Source organism: Cryptomeria japonica, chromosome 10 (assembly GCF_030272615.1).
Source record: "Cryptomeria japonica chromosome 10, Sugi_1.0, whole genome shotgun sequence".
Classification (NCBI taxonomy): Eukaryota; Viridiplantae; Streptophyta; class Pinopsida; order Cupressales; family Cupressaceae; genus Cryptomeria; species Cryptomeria japonica.
Genome location: NC_081414.1, coordinates 806,810,290 through 806,837,592, shown reverse-complemented (window position 1 = coordinate 806,837,592; position 27,303 = coordinate 806,810,290).

Here is a 27,303-nt window from a genome sequence, read left to right as displayed (position 1 = left end):
AGAGACCTATACCCAATCATCACACATGACATCTCAAACATTTCTAAGGCTTACTTAACCCCCTCTAAATCTTTTGTCAACATTTGACACTTTTGACCAACAAAAAGGCCAACATTACTCAAAACACTCTATCTACTAAAAAATGCAAATCTAGGCAAAATGAACTCCACCTAGACCTATATTGCCAAAATACTTATTCAAAGACCCTCCTAGAGTCTTTATTCACTACTGACTTGTGTAAGGTCAGTACAAGCCAAAATTTTGCAAAAACAAGAAAACTAGGACCTAGGTCCTCCTGCACCAGGAGACTCTCTTTTTGAATGACAGGTATAGACTGACATATGTTGAATTCTGCACAACTTTGATGATGCATGATGGGTTCTCTATCCACCCCTTGGGTAGTATCACCTTGAAAGTCCTCGTAGGACCTATGGTAATGTCCTTTCTATTTTTCATAATTCCTGAATCAAACCTCTTTCGACTTAAGCTCAAAATTCCTTGGTTGATTACTATGGAAGCAGTCCCCTCCGTTATGCACAAATGTCTCAAGTTTCCCTATTAGGGCATGGTCTATGTTATCCTAGATACTAGATGTAGACACCTAAAATTGTCATGTCTAATTAAATCAATATTTTATTTATTTAATTATCTAAGCCTAATTCTTCTATTAATTAAATAAATCTTTATTTATTTAATTAATTCATTTATCCTCTTCTAGCCTTATTTCTCATTTAAATAAATACATTTATTTATTTAAATTATCCTTTTCCTAAATTAAATAAATATCTTATTTATTTAATTATTCCACTTCTTCTATTAATTAAATAAATCTTTATTTATTTAATTAATTCATTAGCCTTTTCTACCCATGACACATGTCATTCATCTCTTATTTCATACACTACCTACCCCTTTCATTATTTTATTATTTCTTTTACCTACCCTCTAATCATAGCCGACCTCCTTTTACACCTCTCAATCTTATCCCTCCATTTCATATAGTGTCTTCTATATAAGGAGATGCTTCCTTCATTATCAAACCCTAGTCAATCATTCTAATCATTGATTCTAATCACTCATGCTAATGATCTTTCATGCAACTTGCTACACTACGATCCTACTTGCAACCACATTCCGTTCTTTGTTGAGCTCTTGTGCATACAAAAATCTGAGAGCAAATATATCAAGCAAGATCAATGGAGATAGGAAGAATGGAGATCAAAACCCTATTGGACATGTGATGGTATAATCTTTGTGATTTTGTTTTATTTTGCATTGTCTTAGGTAATCTTCATATGTTATGGTGGATCTTTGTTGATTGTTAGGCTAGGGTTTTGTGGTTGAATTCATTTAGCCTTTCAATATTGTTAATATTGTTATCCATTTTCACCATATACATTTTGGCACGCCCGGTGGGACAAGTGTCCCTTTGCATTTAACCTTTTTGTTGCAGATTTTGCATTTTTGAAGTTGCAGATCGGACATTTTTCGATGGCATTTTAGGTATTTTCGCGTCTGCGAGTGTTCGGATCGCGTCTCTGAGTTTCAGAAGCGTCTGCGTTTCTGAAACGCGTCTGTGTTACATCTAATCACGTCTGTGTGTTTTGGCCACGTCTGTGTCTGGTATAGCAGCGTCTGTGTTTTACTGTTTTGAAATTTTCAAATTTTTTTCTTTGATTCAATTTTTTGGATTTCGTACTTAGGGTTTCAGATCTGGTTTATTTTTGGACTAACCCTTGCAGATCTAGCTAACCAAGTTTGTGCAGCTTGTTTTGGAAGTAAAAACATTTTTGTTGAAGGCCCCTCTTTCACAAAGTCTTTTGGGTTTCTAAAATTTACCTAACTTGTGTGCTTGCAGGAAGGGGTGATCATTTGAAACAACCCAAACTACTAACAAATTTTGTTGCAGGGCCTTGGCTAGGGTTTTGAAATTTTGTTGTGTGCCTTGTTTTCATAGACTAGCAAACACTTCCATTAGTGCACTAAAATTGAATCATTGTCTTTTGTGTCTTGAGCAATAGGCTCTTTTTGTTTAATCTTTAGAGGGCCTGTCTTCTCGTGTGGTCATTAGGACTACTAGTGAGAAGAGAACGACCCAAGTGGTAGCGAGGAAAACCCACCTCATCCGAACCACTATAATCAAATGTATTCATGGTGAAAACTATGAATAACGTGTGCTGATTAGTTCATACCGACACTATGTCTCCCCATAAACCCGTTTGATCAAATTTATTTGATCATTTGTAGGGCGTAACCCCTACCGGCTGGGAGCCTTCTGTATTTACAGAGCTGAAAGTGCCGCATGTATGGCCACACGAGCGGATGCCCTTACTAGCACCATTTTGTTTTAGAGGCCCAAATCCTTCTAGTTGTTGGGGTAGGAGGTCGGACCTCTGGTAGCGGCCCATACACATACGGTTCTTAGTAGAGATACAAAGTTCACCATGGGGAGTTTTCATGGGGACTGATGCTTGGCTGACCCGAGAAGTGAGTGCTGAGGGTGGAGCCAGTGAGGTCAAGCATCTAAGTATCTGCTCTGAATAGCGTAGCCTCGGGGGTAAAACCCTATGTGGGATCAACAACTATTATCTTGTCCAGCCATAAGAATTGTGCTTGACTTATGTTAAACATTCAAAACAATCAAGACCAAACAACAAAACATTGTGTCTTTTGTGTCTTCAAGTGTATGCAAAACAATTTTACATCAAACAACACACTTTTGGAGTCTAAAACACTTGCAAACATTGAATCCTCATCAACATTGTGTCCTCTTGTCACGAAAAACAGTCAAACAGTCAGATTTGGTCACAACAAAACGACTTCACAGATTGGAAAAATTGCACGAAGTTTACAGAAACGCGTTTGTGTCTGTTTTAACCACGTCTGGGTAATCTAAGCGCATTTGTGAAGGGCAAAATAGCGTCTGTGTTTTTAGAAGTGTCTGTGTCGAACAGAGACACGTTTGTGTCTGGGAATCGAGTCTGTGAAGTATACAAAGGCGTCTGTGTCCAGAATTGCAAAATCTTTACAGTCCAGCAAACATAAACAAGAAAATCGCAGAAGCGCGTCTGGGTTAAACATAGTAGCGTCTATGTCAGGTAACCGCGTCTATGAAGTATACAGTCGCGTCTGTGTTCAAAATTGCAAAAAAATTTCAGAGTCCAACAAACAAGAGAAATCAGTTTCGGAATACTTGAGCTTCCTAGGTTGTCTCTTCAGGTTTCATCTAGCATTCAACCTGTCCTGGGTCTCATATAGTCCATCATTGCTTCACATCTCATTTTACATTCATACTTGTCTAAACTTGAGTCAAAAGGTCACTTGCTTGTCCTCATCATACTTTGTCAACACACTACATACAACAACACTTTGCTAAGTGGTCCCTCATCAAGGTTTCTTACCTTTGGGTCTCATTTGGTTTTACTTAGAGTCAAGGTCAACTTACCTCATCAAGAGAAACTATCCTCTCTTTGGAAGTCACACCTACTCTACTACATACATACTTGGTCTTACACTTTGGACATTGCAAGTACACTTCAGATTCATTTACACTCCATACAACTCTTGGTCTTCCATACTCTTTCCATTTTATTCATCTAATCTTACACATCTTGGTCAAACACCTAGTTCATGGTTGAAACCCGTCTTCAAAAATCTAGGAGAAAAGCTAAAGAAGCTCAAGAATCCGCAAACATGAGTTCTTATGAGTATGACAATGATTTATTCTTCAATCCTGAGCACACTACATTACCTGACATGGAGGTTTATAGAAACAATCCAAACGTGGAAAACACAGACACTACAAACAACAATGCTACACACAATGACAATGTGGACAACTTTTCAATACAATCAGCAGATATAAAAGAATCCATAATGAATCCTCATTTCAATAGATTGGTTGAAGAGATAATGAAGAGGGATAGACAATACTTCTTACACATGATGGCACAAAGTGGAGCTAAAATACCTCATGACTTTGACATGTCTCAACTTATGGAAAATTGACCCTCGCAACAAACTCACTCCAACATGGATCAAAGGAGACCCAATAGTGGAGGAAATAGAGGACCGCATATGGTACCTGAATCACCATCAGCTTTGCTTCAAAAACCAGAGGTCCCACATACACATGGTCAAACATATGATACTTACCTTTGAAGACCATTATGGAAGCCTTATGCAGATAGATATGCTCAATCACATGCTCTAGCTATGGATCAATCAAAACAAGTGGATACTCAAAGGCATCCTCAAAATTTGGACATAAGGAAACCTCATGTCAAATTTGGGGGCAACACAATAGAACATGACGTGCCTCTAGAATATGGTATATATGCACAAAATAGATATGGGGTTCCTCAACATGAAGCTATACCAAGTGCTCCCTATATGCCACATCAATATAAGCCTCCTCCATATGAACATGTCTATGATCAATATCATCCATACATGCAACAAGCTCCTCCTCAAATTGGTGTCCCAAACATGGGGTATGCTACAAGAAATCGATCGCCACCTAAGAATAATTTGGAGCAACAAATCAGAGATTTACAAAAGAAAATGGAGGACATGAGTACACCAAAACCAACATACACTATGAGAGACATATGTCCTTATCCATTTGATAAGAGCATTCCAATGCCTCCATTTCCAGCACATTTTGTGACGCCAAAATTTGACAAGTATAGAGGAAAGGGAGACCCCAAGGCACACATACGACAATTTTTCACAGCCTGCATTGAGGTAGCGGTAGAAGAAACATATTTGATGAGGTTGTTCCCGCAGAGCTTAGGCGATCAAGCTATGGAATGGTTTTCTCAATTACCTCCCAGTATTAAGTCATGGGGCGACTTAGCAGAGGCATTCATTCAGCATTTCTCCTACAACATAGAAATAGATATCTCAGTCACTACTTTGTGCAATACTAAGCAAAAGGAGGGAGAATCTTTTGCGTCATTTTTACAAAGATGGAGAAATCTAGCCAGCAGATGCTCTTGCGAAATCCCACAGAAACAAATGGTAGAAATGTTCACTCAAAACGTTAACAAGGATATTGGCTATGATCTAAGGAAAGCTTGTTTGTCCACCTTCAAGGATGTTATTGAAAAGGGCTTCGCAACAGAAAAGGTCCTATTTGAACAAGGAGTCATCAAGCTATTCAAGGAAAACAAAGATGACTTTAAAGGAAAAGACAAGCCAAGATTTTGGAATAAAAACAAGAACACAGTCAATGATGGCATTGTTGATGCCAATACAGTGAGACCCAAGTTCATCTTTTCAGGATCAAGTTCTACAAACAATCAAGTGAATACTCAAACAACTTACAGATCACGAAGGAAGTACACTCCATTGGGAGAACCACTTGAATCAGTCTTCAAAAAGCTAGTGGCAAACAAAGTGATCACAGTTCCAGATTTTTCTCCATATGAACCAAAGGTCAAACCAAATTGGTGGAATGATGATGAGTATTGTGAGTTTCATAAGAGCAAGGGTCATAAGACGGGAAATTGCCATCGACTGAAGAATATTGTGCAAGATCTCATTGATAGAGGTGACATTGAGATTGAGGGACATTCGTCTAATCAAGAACATGAGATGTTTAAGGAACCATTCCCAAAGCATGACAAAGGAAAAGCCCAAGTCACAGATGATCAGGCCAACTATACTAGAGCACCTTACAACTATGACTCAACTATCAACCACATCTCGATGGACAATCATATCTCTACTATTACTATCAAGAACAAAAATCCTGAGAATCCTCCTCAGAGACCCAAGATTGTTCTAAGAGGTGTGGGATCTTCATCCGAGCCGGCCTTTGAATGTCATGTTACAACTCGTTGAGGTAAGATTACGTTGCCAGGTGCCTCCACTAAAAACACCGCTTCTTCATCTACTAAACCTGAGTATGACCTTGTAGAACAGTTAGGGAGGACACTTGCGCTCATCTCCATCCTTGAGCTCTTACGCATATCCCCCGCTCATAAAGCTATTCTTGACAAAATCTTGAGAGACACCGCCGTTCCTACTGATCTGAACGTGGACCAGTTTCAAGCCATGGTGGGATACCTATCCATTCCACATTCCCTTACATTTACAGAAGCTAATGACGCCTCCATAAGTCAGCCACATAATGCACCATTACATATTGAAGCCTTCATACACAAGCATCGAATAAAGCGAGTCCTAATAGATGGAGGAGCTGGTCTAAACATTTGTACATTGAGCACCATTAAACAATTGGGATATTCTGATAAAGCTGTGAATTCAAAGAACCAAATTACCATCAAGGCATATGATGATGAAGAGCGCTCGTCCAAAGGCACGGTCACCTTACCTCTAAGAATTGGGCCAGTTACAAAGGATGTGGTTTGTTAAGTCCTAGACCTGGATCTCACATACAATATATTGCTAGGACGTCCTTGGATTCATGAAATGAGGGCAGTCCCATCGACATATCACTAATGCATTAAGTTTCCTCATAATGGAGTCGAGGTAATAGTTAACGGTGATCCTAATCCGTTCATATACTGCAATAACCTGAGATCACATACGGAGACCATCATTCCCAGTAATCGTGAAGCTGTTCCTTCTTCAACATACATTGACCCTGAGTCATTAAAACCTTCAACATAAAAACAAGGTGAACTCAAAGGCAAATTTCAGGACAAAGGCATGGGAGAATACACTTTAAATCAGACCATGTATTTATGACAAGTCATGAGCTCTCCAAAAGAATTTGGAAGGCCACATCCTAACAAGCAAACATTCATCATGACGCTCAAATGGGATCCTACTACCTTTCAAAGATGGGGCGAATTGGAAGAGGAAGATTTATACAAAATGCTCTATAAAGACATTGAAGATGACACACATGATCAGATCAATATACCTTGTGAGAAATATGGCAAAGGCTTCAAGATTCTACAAAAATTTGGGTATGATGGAAAAAGCCCTCTTGGGTTACGCAAAGAAGGCGTCATGGAACCCCTACAACCTGAATTGACCATAAGAAGAGAACGCTCAAAGGGACTTGGTTTTCTGACTTCCAAGATCCACACTAAAGGACAGAAGAGGCATCACAAATCAAAATTGCCAAAATTCAACAAGAAGATTGCTATTCCACAGATTCCAACGAATGGGAATGGGGTTCAGACAAATCCTCTAGTGACTACGAGCTCACCAAGACATTCAGAGAGCCAGATGAACCCACGGAAGAAGAGGAGTTTTATAACAAATTTAGAGTTGGTCAAGAAACAACCCATGAGGAGTCTACACAGTCCTTCTCTCAAGGTTCTAGGTTGAAATCACATAGGATGAGAACACCTGTTCTAGAAGGCGCTACTAGTAACGACAATTTGGATTCGCTTGCGATCGAAACTGATGAGGAGAGTGCCATCGATGACCTCGACGATTGCCTCGATATACCCGAATATAACCACATCTTCACTCTTAGCCCTGCAAACTCTGAAAACATTAAAGGCCTTCCCCTTGTTCACCACCAACTCATTGATTGGGATTATGAAGGACCAGCACAATTTGACACATTTCAGAATGACGAAGCTATTATTGACTATCTTGGCATACGAGATGATCTTCCCCCTGGGGACCACAAAGTAGGATACACCATAGAACTCAACAACATGGCATATTTTGGTGAGGGTGTCGGACCTTCCAGTCACAAAAATGTGAAAATAAGAACAAATCAAGGGTCTTATGGCGAAAACCACATTGTGGCGCTATCTGACCCCAAAAAAGTAAAAAGAAAGGACGTATCTGAGGACGAAAACCTCTCTGAGGCACCTGAAGATGGAAGGCTCGACATTCTCCTATCATCATATGAGGAAAAGTCATCCATGTTGGTAGAGGAGACTATCAAAACAAACATTGGTACAAAAGAGGTTCCACACAACATATTCCTGGCTCAATCATTAATAGAGTCCGAAAGATCAAAATTCATAAGCTTCTTCAAAGAACGACAAATCAACTTTGCATGGTCATACGCTGATATGCCTGGACTGGATCCGGATTTGGTAATGCATCATTTGACAGTCAAACCGGGGGCAAAGCCAGTGAAATAGAAATTAAGGAAAATGCATCCACAAGTGGCATTACTAGTTAAAGCGGAGCTGGAGAAATTACTCGATGTCGGATTCATACGCCCAATTGATTACCCCGAATGGATCTCAAATTTGGTACCTGTCAGTAAACCAGATCGCAACATTAGAATTTGCACAGATTTCAGAGACATCAACAAAGCTTGTCCAAAGGATGACTTCCCATTACCAAACATTGACTTGATTGTTGATCTCACAACAGGTCATGAAATGCTATCATTAATGGATGGATTCTCTGGCTATAATCAGATAAGAATTGCCCCCGAGGATCAACATAAAACATCATTCACTTGTCCGTGGGGAACTTTCTATTGGAATGTCATGCCTTTTGGGCTGAAAAATGCAGGTGCTACATATCAAAGAGCTATGACTACTATTTTTCATGATCTCATGCATGTGACTGTGGAAGATTATGTTGACAATCTCTTGGTCAAATCAATAGACAGAGATACACATTTGGACATACTTTCAGTTGTCTTTGATTGGTTGGAAAAGTACAAGGTAAGATTAAACCCCAAGAAATGTGTCTTTGGAGTAACCTCCGGGAAGCTCCTAGGATTCATTGTGTCCAAAAGAGGAATCGAAGCCGATCCAGCAAAAGTCAAAGCTATCTTGGAAATGCAACCACCAAGAAATATCAGTCAACTTCGATCCTTACAAGGCAGACTCCAGTCCATCCGAAGATTCATAGCACAACTGGTGGATAAGTGTAATCCTTTTCAACACCTGCTACATAAAAACATCAAATTCAAATGGGATGAGAACTGTCAACAAGCCTTTCAGACGCTCAAAGATTATCTTTTGAATCTGCCAGTTTTGATGCCACCAATTCCAGATCAGCCTTTGTTACTATACATATCAGCTACTCCAACAGCACTGGGGGCACTCCTAGCGCAACAAATTGCTGACGGCAAGGAAAAAGCAGTATACTATATCAGTCGCACATTGGTGGGATATGAGCTAAACTACACACCAATCGAGCGTGCATGTCTCACTGTGGTCTTTGCTTCACAGAAATTATGACATTACATGCTTACTCATAAGACTAAGTTGGTTGCAAGAATTGATCCATTAAAATACCTTCTCAATAAAGCTACACTTACTGGGCGACTGGCCAAATGGGTAATGATACTGAGTGAATTCGACATTGAGTATGTGGACAGAAAAGCAATAAAAGGACAAGCCATCGCAGATCAACTAGCAGATGCTCCCATGATAGATGATGTTCCTTTAAATTCAGAATTTCCAAATGAATCCATTTTAACAATATCACATGCAAGGCCATGGCAACTGTACTTCGATGGCTCATACACACAGCATGGGGTAGGAGCTGGCATCCTCTTTATAACTCCTCAAGGTGATTCTATACCAAAATCATACCGCTTATCATTTCCTTGCACCAACAATATAGTGGAATATGAGGCATTAACAACAGGATTACGAATTGCAGTTCAATGGAAGATCCAGGAACTTCGTGTTTTTGGAGACTCCCAACTTGTTATCCGTCAAGCAACTGATGATTACCAAACAAAAGATGAAAAATTACTGCCTTATAAACAAATGGTGGATAATCTGAAATAGCACTTTACAAAGATAGACTTTGAATAGATACCAAGAGAGCAGAATCGCGCCGTAGATGCCATGGCTACAATTGCTTCACTAATTGATCTACCTCAAAATGAGACCTGCTATGAGTTCTTGGTAGACAACCTATTGGTTCCTTCATATGAGATCACCCCTACTGAAATGATATGCGTTGTTGGTCCCGAATCCCAGTTATATGGTTCCATATTCACATATCTTCGCGACAATATCTTACCTCCTGATCTATCAAACAACCAACGCCGCACTTTCATTCGCCAATCCTCTCGATATGTCATTCTAGCTGATATCCTATACCGACGAGGTCTAGATGGCACTCTTCTTAGATGTCTAGAAGGCGACGAAGCTCAGATTGCGTTACGTGAAGTGCATGAAGGGATATGTGGTCCACATGCTAGTGGTCCTACCTTGGCCAAGAAACTCATTAGGACTGGATATTACTGGCCCAATATGGAAAAAGACTCATATCAGTTTGTCAAGAAATGTAAGCAATGTCAAATTCATGGAGATCTCATACATGCACCAGCACAAGAACTACAACCACTTGCATCTCCTTGGCCCTTTTGTCAGTGGGGACTCGATCTCATAGGCAAGATTCACCCTCCTTCTTCCAATGGTCATAAATTCATTATCACTGCCACAGAGTATTTTACAAAATGGATTGAAGCCGTGCCTCTCACACAAGTCACTGGGAAACAAATTGCTACTTTCATCCTTAACTATATCATTTGCCGATATGGTATTCCTAAGTCCATTATCACTGATAACGGGCGTCCCTTCAAAAATCAAGATGTTCGTGAACTCTGTGAGCGCTTCCATATTTCCCATCGCTTCTCCACACCATATTACCCCCAAGGTAATGGCCAAGCTGAGGCGTCTAATAAAACAATTCTTAAAATCCTCAAGAAGACAGTCGACGACGCTGGCCGTAACTGGCATATCCAACTCAATCCACCACTTTGGGCCTATCGCACAAGTGTCCGCACACCTACAAGAGCTACACCCTACTCACTTGTCTATGGCGCTGAAGCCATCTTGCCTATTGAGGTCGAGTTACCTTCTTTACGGGTCTCTTTGTGAAACATCATCAACGATGAAGATTACAGGGTCTCTCGCTTACAAGAACTAGAACTGCTGGATGAACGGAGACAAACTGCTTTTAATCATCTTAAGGCTTACCAACAGCGAATGAGTCGCAGCTACAATCACAAGGTCAAGCCTCGCACATTTGAGATAGGTGACTTGGTTCTCAGAGAAAACCCCAAGAATCAGCAAGACAGAGAGAAGAAGGGCAAGTTTGAACCAAACTGGCTTGGTCCTTACATTATTACAGCAGTATATGGCTCTGGGGCATATCAGCTCTCTACTACAGAAGGTGAACCTTTGGAGGATCCTATCAACAGCATGCACCTTCGCCGGTTCTACACATAGCTCATCAGAGTATCCTAATTTTAAAAATACAAAAAAAATTATAAAAACAAAAAAATCGTTACTTGGTGAAAACCTGGCAAACAGGCGCCTTGTGACACAAAAAACATTGAAAAATAAAAAAAGTAAAGAGAAATAATTTCGTCCAACGGTGAAAACCACTTCGGTGGCGCCCTGGGCAAGTACCATGGTGAAAACTGGGTTCCCAGCGCCATGCGTAGAGACATTGCTCCTCCCTCCTTCAGGATTCTCTTTCATCATTTCACTTTGCACACACTCACGACCAAATCGTTCATAATAAACTTACCCATTCCCATCATGGCTTGTTATTGATCTACCTAAGATTGGTTAGCCATTCATAATAAACATTCCTAAACCTCCCTTTCCATCTATAATAAATCAGATCCTATCTGTGGCTAAGGCAATTCCTACGTCTAGTGATGGGTGTGGAACTGAGGACATCACATGTTTCAAGGAGTACAGTTTCTTCCAGCTTTCTCCAGTCTATTCGCACACAATCCGCAATAAAGCAACATCTGCATCGCCAGATTCGCAATAAAGCTTCATCTTCTTTGCAATAAAGTATCAGTTTCATGGATTTAGTCAGTTTTAGATGAGACGCAGCAGCAACAATGGGCTTCAACAAATCAAATCTTTCAACAGACTCAGACAACATTATGGTTCAGTGCTATCTATCCTTTCTGTGAAAGTGAACATTGTGACCACAATCAAATACGACTTATACAAGTGACAAGAGACACTAAACTTGAGGACTACAGTGGATGTTGGTGTCGAGTCTTGGTTTTCTTTTGATTTCATCTTTTTTGGTGACATGTCTTTTAGCTTTTCCAGGATGTCTTTGACAAGAGATTCTATCTCCAGGATGTCTTTGACTAGAAAGGCGAGGATGGGGTATCGTCACCTATTTGTATTTGCTGTCTGTGGATTGTCTCTTAGTAATGCTATGACTTGTCCAAGGATATGAGGACACTGTGAGTTTAGTGTGAACTGGGGCATTCCTTGTTTGTGACTGTCTTATCTCCATGCAAACAGGTACAATGACTTTCTGGGTCGAACTCATGCCTCGATTGTCATAACCTACTTGCCATAATAAAGCTCAATGATGATAACACACAAGAAGCTCTTTCACTTTCATATCTTTTGTCTTTCATCCCCCCCTTTCTTGATTGACTTCCATCATCCTTCTCGAGTCTGTGTAGCCCGCTATCACATGACTGAGTATAATGACACACCAAAAACATTTGCATTTCATGTAGCTGCACCTGCATTACCACATATAAGCATCTCATACATACATATAGATATCACAATTGCATCACATCCTGCACACAACACCTGTTAGCATAATTTACATTTACATTATCATATTCATCTACATTACATACATTCACATTTGCATCATGCATACACATATAAAACATAAAAGAACAAAAATATTGCATTGCATCATGTAAATATTTGCATCCATATTATAAGCATCACATAGAAACATACATCATATAGGTACACATGCATATAGTTGCCGCAAAGATGAATCATCTCATATATATATAAAATGTCATGATACAATGATGTCAAAAAATCATATGGCTACAATCACCCGCAGGTGTCTACAATACAAAAAAATGGTACAAATACTGATACAAGGGAGCTCTCTATGGCTATGATGAACTCCCTCCCTCGGAGCCACCTGGCCTCGACGGAATCTGAACCCTAGAAGGACCCGCTCCAGGATCACCTTGCCTATTTGGTGGTGGTGGAGGACCCATGACCCCACCACTAGATGCCCGTCTCCTCCGGATCCCTCCCGTAGCCGTCGCTGTCTGCGATGGTCTATGGAAGCTCCTCGCCCGCTGATCTGCTGGCACGACACCATAATACAGGTCCCTCCAGTAGGCGATCTCCTCTCCGGCTCGCAGCACATATGCGTAGCCTGCTCCTGTGTCCTCCGCCGCCTGCCTCCCTGCCCTCAGCGCTGTCTCAGCCTCAATGTAGCGCTGAATCGCTTGATCCCTCTCCCGCTCAGTATCCCTGAGCCGGGTCCTGAGCCAATCCCTCTCCCTCTCTAGATCTTGAGTCTCATCTGCCTGGCCCTGGCAGATCTCCCTCAGATCCAGCAGCTCAGCCTCCACTGGGTCAACCCCCTCTGCCTCTGCCTCTGCCCGTGGCTCTCCCTCTGCGGGTGCCTACCCCTGTACCCCTCCCTGTACCTGTACTAGTGCCTGAACGGGTACCTGTCTCGGTACATGCCTAGGTCCCTATACCTGTCTCTGTCCCGGTGCCTGTACTGGCACCTGTCCCTGCACCTGTCCCTGTCTCTGTCCCTGTGCTCTAGGACCCTGTGCTGCTGGTACCTGCAGGGGCACTCCACCATGGCCCCTCACCACCTGGGCTTGTCCCTCCTGTCCACCCTCTCTCCGAGGTGCCACCCTCCTCTCCCCAACTACTCCCCTCCGCCGCCGTCGGCCTCTACCCCCATCACCCCCACCATCATCATCGTCATCTCCTCCTCCATCTCCATCCAATAGCTCTCCTAGATCTATCAACGATGGGAATGGATGCTCTACCCAGTAAGCTATATACTCTGCATCCATACCTGCATCCTCAATCTCTAGCCACATATCCCAGGGTAGGGGTATCATCTCTACCAGCTGTGTAACTGCCTGATCATATGATAATAATGGCCCGAACTGCACCTGATCCCTCACTGTGCGGGCATACATACCCGAGCCTCGTGGCATCCTCTGGATCCTGCCAAACTGTCTGCCAACCCTATCCACCAGCTGTCTCTCCAGTATGTAAGGCATCCGCCCAATCAAATATCTGCTCCTGAAGGTATAGGGCAGCTCCACTGCGTCATCCTCCCACTCCTCGCACCCCAGGTACGGCCTCCAGATGACTACATCAATGTCATCTATCACACGCCTCCAGTGCTCTAACCTGCCAATCCAAGGCTGCGAAGTAATCATATCATAAAGATGCACAAAGCTCCGCCCCTAACCTCTGCCCCTAAAGTGTATCGGCCGTGTGATAGGCAGATGCTCGTATGCCCACACCTATAGCAGTGTCACTCCACAACCTAGTCCCACTGATCCATGATAGACGAATTGGTGAAGCTCATAATACAGATGTGCCACAACACATGGACCCCATGCATACCTGGTGTGCTTAGTCACCAATATCTCCAGTGCTCCTCCCCAGCCCACTGCCAACCCCCATGTCGCCCTGTCCAGACATGGGAACCCACTGATGGCTCCTCCGATCACAGCTGGCAAGGCTAACCCTGTCGCAGTCATGGTATCCCATGCCACGTGCCCTGCTCTCATCTCTAGCCCGGGATCCTAGAACACCCATCTCAAAGCCTCTCTGTCTCTGTCGCGATCGTATGGGATTAGCTCTCCATCGATTGGTATATGCAATATCCCGTAGACATCCTCGAGGGTCACTGTCATCTCCCCCATCGGCAAATGAAATGTACATGTCTCGGAGTGCCATCTCTCCGCCAGTGCAGTCAGCAAACCCATGTTTGCCCGAAACTCAGGCACATATAATACGTGTCTCAATCCCATCTCCTCAATGGCAGCTCTATCCTGAAAAGACAACTCTGGTCGCAACCTCTGTGTGGACGGGAATCTCTCCCGTGACTCTAGCATAGGCAAATACTCCTGTAGTCAAACAAATCAATCATGTCTGTCATGGTGGCATTCACTGTTCATCACAAAATGCTACTCGCTATCTAAATGCATATGGTTATCTATTCTAGTGACACTCACTGTTCATCACAAAGTGTTGCTATCTATCCTAGTAGTGCTCCCTATTCATCACAAAGTACTACGTGTGTGACATTCCCTATTCATCACAAAGTGTTACTCACATTTAGCACTCCCTGTTCATCACAAAGTGCTGCTCATCCTTTGGGTACTCCCTGTTCATCACAAAGTACTCTATCTTGGTGCTCCCTGTTCATCACAAAGTGCCTTGATCTATCCTAGTCTTCCTAGAGGACCTGCTTGAGTGTATCCTCTTAGCAGCTTATCCAATCGACAGTGTATGTTCATCACAGAACTGCTGATTTGACCTAGAAGACTAAAAACTTGCATTTTCTGACATAAACGCGCCCGCATCAAGCACAAACGCGGTTCCAGATGTAAACGCGCCTGGAACTGACACAGATGCGCCTGCCGGACACAGACGTGCCTGGCACCGACACAGATGCGGTTGCACATTTTTGCACTTTTTTGTGCCCTATTCCTAAGTGCATTTATTGCTAAACTACCATGCATTAATGACAAAATTGAAATGCGTCAAAGTATGAGGAGGTTTGGTGGTACTTACCGGCTCTCCTACCTCTGCTGGCCTCTGAAATCGGCGAACGCGGTCGAATCTGTGTACGAAAGCCATCGCTGCTGACTGCTGCTGCTCTTTTTTCGCTCTGCATTGTGATCTTGTGAGGGTGTAGATGACAATGAGGATGTCTTTTGCCCGTGGTCTATCTTATAGCCTACCCTAGCCCTCGCATTCATTTCCCGAGTCAGTCTTCTTTATCCCGTGACTTTGTCACTTTATCCAGTCAGTCCATTCTAGCCTTTCTTTCTTATCGAGAGATTGTCTGCGATCTTTCCAGACATTTTCATCCAATCTCTCGAGGGGGCATATCATTCCCATTCTGGGGCAACTCTGTATCAGTTCATCTTATCTTCTTTGAAACAACGCGACAAGCCACATTGTCTCAAACAGGGGCAAAATGTAGACACCTAAAATTGTCATGTCTAATTAAATAAATATTTTATTTATTTAATTATCTAAGCCTAATTCTTCTATTAATTAAATAAATCTTTATTTATTTAATTAATTCATTTATCCTCTTCTAGCCTTATTTCTCATTTAAATAAATACATTTATTTATTTAAATTATCCTTTTCCTAAATTAAATAAATATCTTATTTATTTAATTATTCCACTTCTTCTATTAATTAAATAAATCTTTATTTATTTAATTAATTCATTAGCCTTTTCTACCCATGACACATGTCATTCATCTCTTAATTCATACACTACCTACCCCTTTCATTATTTTATTATTTCTTTTACCTACCCTCTAATCATAGCCGACCTCCTTTTACACCTCTCAATCTTATCCCTCCATTTCATATAGTGTCTTCTATATAAGGAGATGCTTCCTTCATTATCAAACCCTAATCAATCATTCTAATCATTGATTCTAATCACTCATGCTAATGATCTTTCATGCAACTTGCTACACTACGATCCTACTTGCAACCACATTCCGTTCTTTGTTGAGCTCTTGTGCATACAAAAATCTGAGAGCAAATATATCAAGCAAGATCAATGGAGATAGGAAGAATGGAGAGCAAAACCCTATTGGACATGTGATGGTATAATCTTTGTGATTTTATTTTATTTTGCATTGTCTTAGGTAATCTTCATATGTTATGGTGGATCTTTGTTGATTGTTAGGCTAGGGTTTTGTGGTTGAATTCATTTAGCCTTTCAATATTGTTATTATTGTTATCCATTTTCACCATATACACTAGATACTAACCCTTGATCGCCCATGGTGATTTTTCATTAGACCACTTTTGGCTTTCTCTAGTGGGGGCCATGCTTACCTGTAGTGATTTAATGTACCGCACTTATTGTCAGTATAAAATGTGGGAGTGGTCCCCTAAATCTATGTAGCCCAGTGTTTCATTTTCAGCTCTTGCATCGACCACTCCTCTATTTATTTGTGTCTTGGAGCAGTTAGTGCCTCATGTCTCCTCATCATTGGGAGTTGAGGCTAAGCCTGCTCCTTTGAATAGACCTTTATGTCTGCCTAGGACTACACAACCTCTAACAATATCTATTATTCTTGTGACTGCACCCATCACAACCAAGGGAAAAGCACCCCTACTATTGAAGTTCGCAACCTGCCCTCCCTTTGAGTGCTCAATCATGGCCGATATTCCTAAGCCCTCTTGTTATGAGAAAGGGAAGCACTCTTCTCATGTACCTTCATCACAAACTATGCCGGTACCTTTTATTCTTTTAGTCACCCCTCGAGCAAAATGACGTTAGGTGCCCATTGTTGTGGACTTGGTACCCCTCCAGGATGCACCTCTTGTTTCATTACTTGGGCCTTCTCTCATCCTTGACACAATTCTAGAGGCCTCTCCTATGGAGCACGATGCTCCTAAATCCTCTTCGGCTCTGGTTGGTGGTCCTCACCTCTATTGGAATCACTGTGTGTGTGAGCATAAATTCTTTCGATGAGCTCAATCTCAAGAGCGCAATGCTTCCTTATAGTCCGCTAGTGTGGATTCGACACCCCGCACTACTAAATTTTGGAGCCTATTCCCTCAGTTGCTCCAATCTCAACACTTGTTTCAGTCTTTCTCCCTACTGCTTCAAGGGCTTTCAATCAACCTCCATCTAAATAGGTGCAAGCTCTCATTGCTCCTTCTTTGGACCCGCCTCTTATCATTTCTTTGTCAAATATGCATCCCTTGTCCCAGCCCCTTAACATGTCACATACGCGGGTGGTGCCAAGTGCAACTTTGTCTACCCTTCCTGCTTCACGACCACTCCAACATCCAAGTTATCCTAGGGTCCTTCAACCTGCTAGGTTGATAGGAGGCCTGACACTCCTATCTCATGTAAACACAATTTGAGTAGGGCCCTATTCCAGAGTTCTGATGGTGCAAGTCTTCGTAGGTATGTTCTTCATCCCTTCCTTTTCCTATCTCAGTGCCTATTGGTTTCCTTGTTTCTATTTGCATGATCGAGAAGGCCCCGCCTTCTCTTGAGTTTATCACTGACCCTCTTCCAATGGCCGGCAATCCTATTCTTGTTTCATCCTCTCCAAGTGAGTAACCTACTTCCTCCACATAGGCCTGCATATTCGGCTCCTTAGAGGACATGTCGACCTTGTTTATGATCTTCACATGATCATTCACCCTCGCCTCCTTTGAGCCTATAGATGAAGATGTCGCTTGTACTTTGTCTCTTGCTCTTGTTGCTGGTGAGGTACCTAGTGCGGCCCTTGCGATAGTCCCTCTTCAAGCTCACCCCTCTTCTTCCTATGACCTAGATTGGGAGGACAAGGATCTTTTTGAGGATGATGATCTCCTATTGTATGATCCCCCCCAAGGGCTGATCATTAGAACTTATTTTTCATCTACATGTGCTTGCATGTGCATGTGATTGTATTCCCCCATGATTTCTTTATCTGTTTGTTCCCTCTCGGATGACCCAGGTCACTTCATAGGTACACAGATAGGGTAGCTTGATTGTTTTTATCTATTGTGTTCTCATGAAGGACTTGAGTTACTCCATAGGTGCTCGGATATAAGGGATTTTATGTCGTACACATTCCTCTATTTCTCTACCTCCTTTTATTTGTCATATCTTTCTTTTTGACATTCAGGAATGATGCAGTGTGTTGGGGGCATTCTTTTCCTTCTTCCATGTTGACCCAATTTTTTATTTTCTCTTTGTCTTCATGTGTTCTTCTTCAGATATGAGAAATTTGGCACTATGATGATACACCCATCTCGTAGTGATACTATACATCTTTTTGACACTGCTATGGCTTCTGATACCAAACTATCATATCCCCTTGTCCTCTTGCATTGCATCTTTTTATGTTGTGGATATCTATGTGCCACTTGCTCTTGGTGGCATTCCAAAGAAACATGTTAATATGTTGACAGGGCACAACTACTCTTCTCCTTAGAATGAGTTGTCTTTCATACCTATCATTCTAAGGGGGGGTCATCATATCTGCATTTTATCTTGTAGCTCTTGCATCAATTTACTTTACCAAGTTGCTTTTTCATGTTTTCATAGGTGGGGGACAAACCACTTGATCTTTATCTTTTCCAAGATCGCCTAGGTGAGGGATAAACAACTTGATCTTTTGTTTTCCCACAATCACCTACATGGGGGAAAAACCATTCTTGAGTGCCTTTGTAGGGGCCAATCTAAGTTACTTACCAAATTTATTTGCCCTATCTCATGGCTATCTAGCACATCACTACCCATGCTGGAAAATTTATCTTCATCTTCCCTATCACATGGCTATCTAGTGTGTCACTACCCATGTTGGAAAATTTTATCCTTATCTGCTCTACCGTATGGTTATCCATATCGGTATATCATGCCCTATCATATGACCATCTAGCATAAGACATCCTACTATCCATACTAGCGTATCTTATACCAATGGCAGCCATTTATTTCATATATGTCCATAGCTAGGGGCTTTCCTCCAAAGAGAGGTTTATTTATATTACGCTATCTTATCCATTTCTTTATCTTATCGTCCATCACACTAGTTTGTAGCTCATGTGTTTGAGATGTACCAAGTATCAACATCTGTACCAAATCTCAACATCACATCATTGGGTGCAACCTCATCTAATAAAAAAAAAATGTCTCCCTATCGCAACTATTCTTTCTCTGTATCCTCCTCTACTTTAGCTTCATATCCCTTGACAAAGGCATTCTTGCTAAAGTGGGGGAAAATGTATGCTCGCTAAAGTGGTGGCATGCTTTTGAATGTAAGAAGACAAAAAACCATGGAAGAGAAGCATTGGCAGAAGAAGAACCTACCAGATCAACTAACAAACTAGAGGATGGAGAGTTGGTGATGATGAGAAGAGCATTGTTCCATATAGGAGGAGAGAAAGAACCCTTACAGATGAATAATTTGTTCAAGACAAGATGCAAAGTACCCAGTAAGTTTTAAATTTATAACTGACAGTGGTAGTATAGATGACCTTGTTCTAGAAGAGCTAGTGAATAAGATGAATTTGGAGAGATTGAAGTACCCTAAGCCTTACCAAATAGGATGAATTCAAAATGATCATAAGGTATTAGTAAGTGAATAATGTTTGGTAAAATTAAAGATTGGATCTTATCATGATGAAGTTTTGTGTGATATTATGCCTATGGATGTATGTCATATCTTATTGCGTAGACCTTGGCAATATGATAGAAAAGAAATACATGATGGGAGGAAGAATATATACACTATTGTTACAAATGGGATGGGGAAGACCTTGTTATCTTTGGAGGAACCTTTGAAGAGTGAATTTTGTACTAATGTTAAAATTTGTTTGGTGGATTGAAGGAAATTTCTAGATGGGATGACACATGAGAATGTGTTTTGCTTTAGTTCCTAAGAAGACTGAAAGTATAGAGCATGTAGAAGAACAACTGAAGGAGATAAAGGAGTTGACAGAATATGGAGACATCATTTTAGATATACATGATGGATTACTGCCTATGAGAAGTATCAGTCATTGCATGAACTTTATTCCAGGAGCCAGTTTGCCTAAAAAAGAAGCACAATAGATGACACCATTAAAGAATGAGGAGTTGAATAGACAAATATAAGAGTTGTTGAAGAAAGGTTTGATAAGAAAAAGTTTGAGCTCTTGTGTAGTTATAGCAATATTAGTACCTAAGAAGAATGGAGAATGGAGGATGTATACTAACTCTAGAGCAATAAACAAGATCACAATGAAGTATTAGTTTCCTTTACCTAGGATGGATGACATAATGGATTGTTTAAGTGGAGCCAAATATTAGACAAAATAGACTTGAAAAGTGAATACCATCAGATTAGAATCAAAGAAGGAAATGAGTGGAAGACAACATTCAAGATAAATGAAGGACTGTATGAATGGTTGGTGATGCCTTCTATACTGACTAATGCACCGAGTACTTTCATGATGTTGATGAACAAGGTACTGAAGAAATCCTTGGGTAAGTTTTTTATTATTTACTTAGATGATATCTTGATTTTCAGTAAGAAAAAGGAAGAACATGTGCTGCATTCGAGATAAGTTTTGCAGAGGTTGAGAGAAGAGAAGTTGTTGATAAACATTAAGAATTGTAGTTTCATGAAGGAAGAGTTAGTCTATTTGGGATTTGTGCTATCTACGGATGGATTGAAGATGAAACCTAAGAAGGTAAGAGAAATTGTTGACTGGCCTACACTGGAAAGAATTGGGGATGTGATATCATTTCATGGATTGGCTAGTTTCTACTGCAACTTCATCAGAAATTTTAATTCAATTTGTAGCCCTATGATAGAAACAATTAGAGGAGATATAAAGAATTTCAAGTGGACATCTGATGCAAATAAAACTTTTGAGTTGTTGAAGTAGAAAGTGATGGAGCAGCCTATGTTGTCTTTACCAAATTTTAACAAAGCATTTCAAGTGGATTGTGATGTGAGTGGGAATGCAATTGGAGCAGTGTTAAGTCAGAAGGGAAGACCAGTAGCTTATTTCAGTGAAAAATTGAACGATGCAAGGAGAAGATATTTTTTGTATGATCAAGAGTTTTATTCCATAATTCAAGCCTTGAAGAAGTGGAGACATTATTTATTGCCTAAGGAGTTTGTGTTGTATAGAGATCATCAAGCATTGTAGTATCTGAGTAGTCAAGGTAAGTTGAACCTGAGGCACATGAGATGGGTTGAGTTCATGCAGAGTTATACTTTTGTTCTGAAACATAGGAGTGGAAAGTCAAACAAAGTTGTTCATTCTTTGAGTAGGAGAATAAATTTGTTGACCAAAATGAGAATTTAAGTGTTGGGGTTTGATGAGTTGAAGACATTGTATGAGGAAGACCTTGACTTAGTTGAGCTCTGGAAAGATTATAAAGATCCAGTTGTGATGGAACAAAGAAAATGGTTGGATTATTTCATTCAAGATGAGATGCTATTTAGAGGAAATCAATTGTGTGTGCCCTGGAGTTCTCTGAGAGAAAATATGATAAAAGAGAAGCATATTAGAGGATTACCAAGAGATTTTGGCATTGACAAGAGAATGGCTTTGGTAAGTGAGAATTACTTTTAGCCTCATATTCATAAGGGTGTTAGGAAATTCATTCAGAGCTATAGAATTTTTAAACTTGCAAAAGTTAGCAGTCATAATATTGGATTGTATAAACCTTTGATAGTTCTAGAGAGACCTTGGAAAGACATAAGGATGGATTTCATACTTGGTTTTCCTAAGACACAAAGGGAATGATTCTATATTTGTGGTGATGGATAGATTCTCAAATATGACACATTTCATACCCTATAAGAAGACAACGAATGTTGTGCATATGGCTGACTTATTTTTCAAGGAGGTGGTTAGATTACATGGATTACCTAAGAGCATAGTTTTAGATAGATACACTAAATTTGTTGGATATTTTTGGTGAACACTTTAGAAGAAGATGAAGATATATTTGAAATTCAATTCTAATTTTCAATCACAAAGTAATGGAGAGACATAAGTAGTAAACATGAGTTTGGGAAATTTGTTAAGATGCTTTGCTGGAGAGAAAACTAGAAGTTGGGATTTGATTCTTGCACAGAAAAAAATTTCCTACAGGAGTACCGAAAGAACACCTTTTGAGATTGTTACCGAAATACACCCTAGAGGCATATTAGAGTTAAGGAATATTAGTAGTGAGCATAAAAGGAGTGCAAAGGAAGAAGTATTTGTAGAAAATTTGAGGATAGTACATAGTCAAATCAAACAACATTTAGAGGACATGAACAATGGGTGTAAGGAGAAGGCAAATGAAAAGATGAGACACAAACAATTTGAAGTTGGGGATGAAGTAATGGTGTATCTAAGAATGGAAACATTTCCAGTTGGTACCTATAATAAGTTGAAGATGATGAAGTTTGGACCCTATAAGATCTTGAGGAAATTTAGTTTCAGAAATGCATATGAAGTGAAGTTACTGAATACCTTGGGTATTTCACCTATTTTCAAAATTGCAGATCTACATCAGAATCATGAGGCAGAATTGAGTGAAGATAGTGTAGTAGACTTGGAGAAGAAGATGCCCTGGAGGGTACTAGACCAAATTGATGATATTTTGGATAGCAGAATTGGGAATAGCACCCGAGGCAAGCAATACAGAGATTATCTTGTGAAATGGAAGGACAGACCAATTGAAGATGCATCATGGATTTCTCAGGCTTAGGTATACCATCTTAGTTTTTCTTTTCCCACGGTAAAGTGAGGGACCCACTTTTTTTATCAACCCCACATGTCTAATGTAGGAGAATCCCTGGTTCTTAGCAATCTTGCATCAACACAAAACAATTTTATTTCATTTTGTTTTCTGTTCTGTTCAACCTTGCAGTTTCAACATTTTATCTATGTTTTTTTGCATTTTCTCACTGAATCTTATGGAGCTGGATTTCATTGGTCGACATGTTCATCGTCTTTATCCTCGGTCCGCAGGTCATTTGGATCTTTTTCCAAGAAGTTATCGCTTCTAGAATGTAGGGCAGTTTTCTAGCTTGTGCACCGGAGCCGCATGGACCTATTTTCTAATGGAGAATCTTGCGTATCATTTATCTAGATTGCGAAGCCTAATTTTGTATCCTCCAATGTTCCTTTCTTTTTTTTTGATCTTTCCCTTGGGTCTACACATCATTCTATGTTGTTTCCGAAGGATTTCTTTTGGCGGAGGTCGACTTTGTTGTTCTTCACACTACATCTTCTTCATTGGTATTTGTTTTCATCTTGGGCCTACGTGGATCACTCTAGAGATTTAAATATCATATAAATCAAGGTAATTAATCTTTTAATAATCAATTCTTAACATATAGAAGATTTATAAAAAGATTATGAGGTCCAGAGTTTGCTCACATTCCTGCTTGAGCCCAGATACTGTATTTTGAGCATGTTTACAATCAAGTTTGTGAGCCAAATCTGAAATCCCACATACTACTGGCTAATTTGTATTTACATTCCATGATATAATATAACACATTCTGCATCGCCTCCATCACATTGTGTTTCTTATATTGTGTTTACTCTTGTTGCATGGTCTAGACTGTTCTCCTTGAGGACTCTCCTACCGTGATTTCTTCAACAACCCTTTTGTTTAACGTAAGCATCAATTTGAAGTTTGATAATTAGACCAACTTTGTACAATATTATGTAATTTATATTAATGCAAAAGTATCAAGACATTACATAAATTATTCACAAAATTAAATGAAAAATATATTAGAATGCATTTTTCACTATATTATTTGTGTATTTGTGTATTCTATAACGTTCTATTGAAATTCATTTGTTTGAGATGAATATGCATATTTTTTATTTGAATAATGAAAAATAATATTATTCAAGTAAAATCAAATGGTGGTATCTAGAACATATAGATGTACAATAAATATATTACCCATTAGTGTCATCTACATTAAGATTCTTACATTTTTTAAATTGCTTAGTTTAAAACTTATTGTATATATTCATAATTTAACCAATTATATCAATCATATTCAAAATTGAAAAATATAATATCGGTTTACATATATTAAGGTAGCTGATCTTGAAATCCTATAGTCATGTTAGTATGTTCAAAGTGTTTATGTTGTAACATAAACAATGCATTATAAAAATTTCATGAACATCAATATATATTTACATTTCAATTATTCTATGTACATGTTGACTATGACGAAAACATGTACAGGTTAGATTTCTAGATTTTTATTAAAAATTGCATGCACATCATTATCTATTTAATATAACACAATTCAAATATAAAATGTAACTGCTCATCACTTTTCACATAAGAAATAAAATAGTTTTTTGTTTTTTTTTAATTGGAAAAACTAATGCCTTGCCCATACTATTATGCAAATAAAATGACAAATCCTTAAATTCTAATGTCAACATCTTTTATTATATGTGAAGATTACAACCAAAATCTTGTTTATCATATATTTCCATAGGCATAATGGATGTAAAATAAAAAGATGTAAAACGAAAGAGAATTTAATTTTTTAATATATTTCACACTTTTATATGCTTAGTTTTTATTAATTTAGTTATCAAGCTAATATACTTGCTACTAGTAAAATATATCTATATATGTCATTTATAAACAGCGTTATTTAAGATTTATTGACTTTGTACTATACTTTTAGACATTGAACAATCAATCATTTCATATAGTACCACATCAATAAATCTATATTTTAATATATAAATATCATTTAATAATACCTATAATAATGTATCACCCTTCCTTCTCTCTATTCTTATAACACTAACACTAGGTCAACTACAAATACTAACTCTTAATAAACTTTTTAAATACACTTTTTGTACAAAACACAAGCTATCTCCAAAGAAATTTTCTCATTTGTTGACTTATGATGTTTTTACCTCATTACTTTTCTTATTTGTTGACTCATGCTACTTCTACATTCATAGTTTTACTTGACTTAAGTGAACCCTCATAGTTTGAGTCTTTTGATATATATAGCAAAACCTTGAAAGTTGCCATGATTTTGTTGCTCTACAATCATTGTTGCTTGGATGGTAGCAATTTGATTCAAGAGAGCCCAAAGATTTATGATGAGAGATGGTTGTTTGGTTCATTGGTCAAAGATATTTTTCATCTTATACATGTTGATTTACTCCACCTATCCAACTTATAGGTGTCACATGGATTCATGTCACTTTTCCATAGAAGCACCTATTTCTCTCAGCCTATAAATTGCTTTGTATGACCATATTAGAGAAATTTGAGGTAGCCCTTACCTATAATGTACATATTTAGTTAGAATTTTTGTTGTGTTCGTTTCATTTTTGGTTTGTGTCTGGTTTCTCCAGTTAGTCCCTTTTGTTGTCCCCTCTTTGTGTCACTCTTTTTCCCATTGGATAATGCATTAATCTCTAAACAAGATTTTGGGTTCTTTTTGCATCCCTTACAGTCCTTATTTCCAGTCAGAGCCAGCTGTTAGCCCTATTTTTAAACTTTAAAAAAATCAACTCTTGTCTCTTCTCAGTCTTAGGCTCATAGTATTATTAATAATGTGACAAAGTTTCAAGGAAATATGTTGTGTTCTCAATTTATTCACTTATCTCTAAGTGTTAAAGAAAAAGTCATTCCCAGCTAGTGGCACTTTCATATAAATCAGTGAATTGCGTAAGAAGACAAAAAGACCAATACCATCTCGCAGATGAAAGGAAATAATCACTAATGTGGAAATTTCATGAAGATTTCAATATAAAAAGCTTGATGAGAAACTTGGTATGTTTTCCAAAGTAGCCAAAAATGTTGAAGTCATCAAATAAAAAGGAGGTGAGTCTCACAAGTTCAGCAACTTGTGAGACTCACTGAAGGAGGATTTTTTAGTGTCATTTATAATTGTCATCGGCTGTCAAAATCACCGTCGACAAATTTGCTAACTTTGTAAACTACAAAAAATCACTGATGTATTCTCGCTCATGGAAGAGTTAGTCATTTGAACTCATACATTGACAAGTTGATCAAGTTGTCTAAGACATTGATGGATGAATACAAATGATTATTAAATCTAGTATATTGGTCCTCTAGCCTTGTTAGCCAAATAAAATAAAATGTCGACGTACTTGTGGGTGGTAATTGGAATCAGGGAATCCAATTGGAAAGATAGCTAACTTTAATGCAAAGTTTCCAAAGAAAATTCATCAACAAGTTACTTCAATTGAAGAAGTAGGCGATATCATCCCAAAGAAAGGTTAGTTATTATAACAAACCCTGCCACAATTTCAAGAATTTGCATCAAATACATATGACAGAACGATCTCAAGAACTTCTCCGCAAATCTAACTAACAAGCTCATAGTAGGAATACAAATAAAACCTAAGCCACATCTTTGACATCAGAGTTTGGCCTATAACATTGAGGTGTAAAGGTGTAACATATCATTCATAGATGCGTATGCAAAATGTGGAATGATAGCTAATGTACCTCATTTGTTATACAGAATATTTCAAAGAGACATCATCTCAATGATCAAATTGAAGTGATTGGAGTATGAACACATAATAGATTCGGCAAGGGATTTGTTGTTCCACAGCTACAAAATGGATTTGTTGTAAAGACTTTAAAAATACTTTGAAGATAATGTAATTTGCAAGTACATCTCCAAATCCAACAAACTTTCCAACATTCTCACTGTCTGTGCAAAATGGGAGCTCTTGAAAAGACTATGGCCATGCATAAAAAAATAGTGGAATGAAGATTTCTATCAGATATTGAAATTATAAATATTCGGTTTGACATGTATATAAGTTTGGAAGGACAGGTAGCGCATGGCCCG